Raw genomic sequence first — 5295 nt, forward strand, 5'->3', positions numbered from 1 at the left:
TATATATATATATATATATATATATATATATATATATAAAAGACAAGATAGATTGAATTCCCAGGTGACATTAGGCTAGGTTGTAATACACAAGATTTTTATTACCATAATTAAAATTTGTTTTCAAAAAAGTTGAGATCATTTTATCAGAACCTTTCTGGAATTTTGCCATTCCTAGGATGAATCAGTGAAAGATTGGAACGGTCAGACGTGGAACATGTCCAGAGCTTCCAGGTGAGGAATAATGCTTGGCAGAAAACTCTTACTCCATTTATATTTTTGGAGCTTTTCATGCTGTGTTCAAACATCTGCTCACTGAGATAGTGTCTGTAAATTTGGCTACACTGGCAGAAAAAGTGTGTGAATAATGTTTGGAGGGAGTTTTTGGACATTTAAACAATTTTGGTAATGTATCTACTTGTGGTCAATTTAGACGCAAATTACTCAAAGGCTTATCTGTACAATAATATGTCTTTGAACTGTGAAGAGAGGTCGTATACTAGGAAAGTGGATGAAAGCTCTACACATATGGTTCCTAGCTTGTACAACAAGCTAATTATTTTTGTATTCTATTCCTGAAAATAAATGTAATAAAACATCAAAATGGTTCGATTTTTAATATCAAACTGTTAAGGATTCCTTCTAAACAATGACATAAATGCTCCCGTAAAGAACATTACCACAGTTTCGGATTGATTTAGTTTCAGTTCCACATAATGACAATTCAATCCTGTGTCTGTCTGGGCACAAATGTCTGTTTTCCAGACATTTATTTCTGATGTCAGACATATCTAAGCTTCCAATCTCTCCAGCTGCTCTACTCGCCGTCTCTCCCTGCATCTGTGTTTCGACATTCTGATCCCCAGCCCGCAGTGTAAAAAATATATGTTGGTTTCCCTCGTGTTCCAACTTTCAACACTGCCTGACTCATGCTGCGCCTTTAGTCCTCAAAGTGTGAAACTATGTCATAAAATGCCGGTGGCACACCACAAAGACCGCAGCTTGTATATCAGGAATATGTGGGTAATGACGTGTGAAGACACCGAGGGCTCCGTCTGAGAAATTCACATCACACTGTCATCAGAAAGTCTGTACAATTTTATATCTGAAAAATACATTTTCTACAAATATATCTCGAGCATCGCTGTATATACACCTAAAATGTTATAATGTATGTTTGCACTATTAAAATACAATCAATCCCACTATAGATTTCTGAATATTCAATATTGTAAGGACAAATTCATTTTAAGGTAAGACAGCATTCACAGTATATACATAATACATATGAGTGCTAGAGTGACAGCTTGATATCTAGTCCTCAATGAGTGGTTCAGTTTCTGCAGGAACTTCTGATTTTCACTGCATTTTGTAAGGCCAAACACTCCACATGTCTAACTCCATACCACTGCTTTTAAGAAAATTCTAATATGGTACTAAAATAATTTAGTGTTTGATGTTGGCAGTAGTTAACGTCTATTCATGCGTCAGGTCATTAAACCAAAAACCTTTTTTGGCTTCCTTTAAACGCTTCTAAACTAATCAGTTAGCTCTCAACGGCTAATATGTTGCTCAGGTTTTTTTTTTTCCATCCCCCACATTGTCTCCATACATATGGTAACACATGGAAATGGCTGATTTGACAGGCTATACACAGGACTTTTGTGTTGGCGATACAAAAGAAGTTGGTGGACTGCAGGGAGTAAAAAAAAAAAAATCTTTTCTTTCCTGTGTCCACTGCTGACCATCCGCCTGTCAGAAGCTGGGATTTATTTGACAATGATCGTTCCGAAGACCTAGAGGACAGCCTCAGAGAGGCTTTTTCCGCCTCACCTCTGCGGACTCGGTTTTCATTATTTTAAATCCAGATTCTGTAGGTTCAGAAAAACTAGGCTTCTCTTCGTTAAGAAGGCAGCTGAAACACGACGTCAGCCTTGATGTTTAAGCTCCATTCCAAATCCATGTAAGTCACTGCTAAGCTTTAGTGGAACACGGAATTTTGATTGGCTGAGAGGGTACACAGTCATTCAGGTTTGTTTCATTCACAGGTTTAAAGGAATGAAACTGAACTTTGAGTTTAAGATATTTCACCTTTTTTGATCAGGCTATCAGAAATTCCCAACTATTGAGGTCACAAACACTGACTGCTGAGAGACTCCAAGTAGGCCATGAATATACTCCCTATAGAAAAGTGTTTTCAAACAAAATCAAATATTTCAACAAACTGACACATGACTCTCACATCTCATCGTCCATTATTCATCTATTGCTAGTTCTATAAAATCTGTACTCATTCCATTTACGCTTCGGTGACTCTGTGCTCTACAGACTTCCAGACATCCACACTATGGTACTGAAAAAGTCGAGATAGCCAAAGGTAATTTCTAGTGAGGCATATTTCTGCTATTTTTGCAGTGATAAGAACCAGCCATTGAGGGAAAGCAGATAACTGCATCATTGTTTTTATAGAGATCTGTGTTTTGCTGGCCACACTAAAATGGAGCGCTGGCGTTTTCAGACAAAACTGGAGCACAACATTTTTTCAAGAATATTTGATTCACATATTTGAAGCTGTTTGTCTGCAGAATATTTAATAAGTGCAAACACAGTGTTTCAAAAATAACTCAAAAGAGTCAATCTGTTATTGCAGTTTTGTTTTGTTTTTACTTATTCATCATGACTTTTTTATTATTATTTTTTTTGCAAATTTCCGCTACATTATAGAATAAAGAAGGTTGTGGGGACGTCAGTTTTACTGCTTGAAGATCATGTCTCTGCTGTTTGTTTTAGTTGTTGATTTTCTTGACCATTCTGTACAGACTAAATTTCCCTTAGGATTATAACTTGCGTTGCATCTTGTATCTGATGAGCTCGGAGAGAGACTATCAATGGTGGAACTGATCGCTTTACTCCACTGATTATTGATTTGTGTTTGGCTGAGTTGTTACTTAGAAGCGCTGACATTATTGTCTCTATCATTTGGTCGCCATAAAGGCAAAATAATCTATACTATAATATTGAAATGCCAATACTGCATGATATTGTTGTCCACGTGTGGATGAGTCATTTCCAAAGGCACATTTTCAATATAGTGTTATGCAGGTCTCTACACTCCTTATTGGTTTTAAAAGCTGTATTCATCTCTTAGATGCCACTGCAACAACTCAGTTTTTATCTTTGAATTTATCTTGAATTCACTTGTTTTCATTTTAAAACTTTTTCAACACTATTCATCATAAATATTACTTTAACTTTATAACTATTTAAGGGTTTCCTGAGAGATTATAGGAGCCATTATAACTTTTAGACAAATATCACTTAAAATATTTTGTAAGTTGTGTAATCACATTCCATCTGAGGGTCTAGGTCATACAGCTGGAACTAGGCTGTTATCGGATTATGGACCCTGAAAACAATGGTATTTGTAGCCTAAAACAATCATTAAGCAAAGTCTCTTAAAACATACTTGGCTGTGAATAGAAGACTAAAATGAGAAACTCGATCATAAAGTCCGGTATCATTAGCTGTCTTTGATGATCTTATATGTAAAGACCCCCGATACCCCCTCAGGGTCTCATTCTATGTGTCCCCAATGGTCTGCTACCATTATCTGTGCTGTGCCCCTCAATAAAATGCCTTTTAAAAGTTGGGGTAAGGGAAAAAACTACAAGAAACGCTGAATCAACATCAAGTTTGTGGCTTTTTTTTTTTTTAACCAGTGCCATGTGGTCACAATGTGTGACAGAGGCAGTAGATCCAGGCTGTAAAGCTGCTTGAAGAAGAATGCATCCACAAAGAGCAGCATGTCTGTAGAGGTAGACCCACTGGTTTATAATTCACACCGTTCATAAACACAAAAGCTTGTTTAATACTTTAGCAACGTCAACTAGTGCCGACTGCCACTGAGTGAGAGCAGAAAAGCCAAGACATGATGACACAAAATGCTAAAGCTAGGAGTAAATAATGACTCTGGCTGTGACTGAGTGCTAGGGCGGATCTCTTCCATTCATCTCGTTGTTATTCTCTCTTGTCTGCGTGACTGTCTCACCTCCTTAAAATAGGGGTGGGGACGGGGGAAGAGCATGGGGGTGCAGATCACAGGTGCAGCACAGCCAAAACTGGGATGTGCCGTGGTTAATGGCGTCCTCGGATCAATTATGTTCCCCGCAGAGGCACGGCATCTATACATATTTCATGACTGTCAGCGGATGTGAGCCCGGCTCATCTCACCCTCCTCCCACACCCCCACCCAATCCCTCAATCCACCCTCAGATAAAAGGAAGAGGGACGACTTGTTAGCACACAGCGTCAGCTCACTCTGGACAGAGAAACTGGGGTGACACAGTAGGGGGTGGAGAAGGGCGGGAGCCAAGCCTATTTTACCCCCAAGCTATTCGAGGCTATTTGTCTTTGTCTGCAGCACGTGCACTGTCTGCTCTAAGACTACACTATATATTTATATATATGAATGACATAAAGCAGATGTCCAAACATTAACAGCTACAAATTCAAATGTAAGCAAACATTTTATTTCACGCATAAACATCGATGTACTGAAATGTAGTGACTCAACACATTTTAACCCAAACAAAGAATGGAACATTTTTAAGTTATTACATTTTACATACATGCTGCTGCTTCACCGAGTTATGAACATGGTGTTAGCCCAGCAAACACAAAAAAGCTAGCCAAACAAATCCCCAAATAAATAAAGCCAAAACATACAAAAGCAAAATATAATGTAAAAATAAAATGTTAAACAAGTCAGATTAACTGACTTACTGTAAAAAATATATTTAAAAAAGACAATATCTGAAAGTAAAGTTTACATTGCAAGCGTAAAACTAAAAAGTATTTTGTTTTCTGCTGTAATTCTAATAATTATTCTATATACGTATATATGTAAAGATGTCCATGCATCCATCCATCCACTATTTCACAATCATTTAACCATCTTTACTTGAACCTTTACTTTAACCTAAATGTTGGTTCAGCATCTGTATGATGGATGAATCTGTTATGATGCAGCTATCATAAAAAGGATAGAGAGGGAGGGGGGTTAGTGGAAATTGGAGGCAGGAGACTGTTGGCTCAGAGCTATAGGTGATGATAGTTTGTCTGTCGGTTTTCACATACCACCTACTGTTGCACATGGCAGTTTGTACTGTGTGTGTGTCTGCAGTGAAGAAGAAGACATATTGTGCAGATAATATTTCAGGTGAAACGAGCCATTTTTAGTTCTGCTGGGTGTTAACTCTGCCAGGGCTTTGGTTGTGAGGAGAAATATCTGACGTT

This window comes from Cynoglossus semilaevis, chromosome 15 (genome assembly GCF_000523025.1).
Source record: "Cynoglossus semilaevis isolate Cse_v1.0 chromosome 15, Cse_v1.0, whole genome shotgun sequence".
In the NCBI taxonomy this organism is placed as follows: Eukaryota; Metazoa; Chordata; class Actinopteri; order Pleuronectiformes; family Cynoglossidae; genus Cynoglossus; species Cynoglossus semilaevis.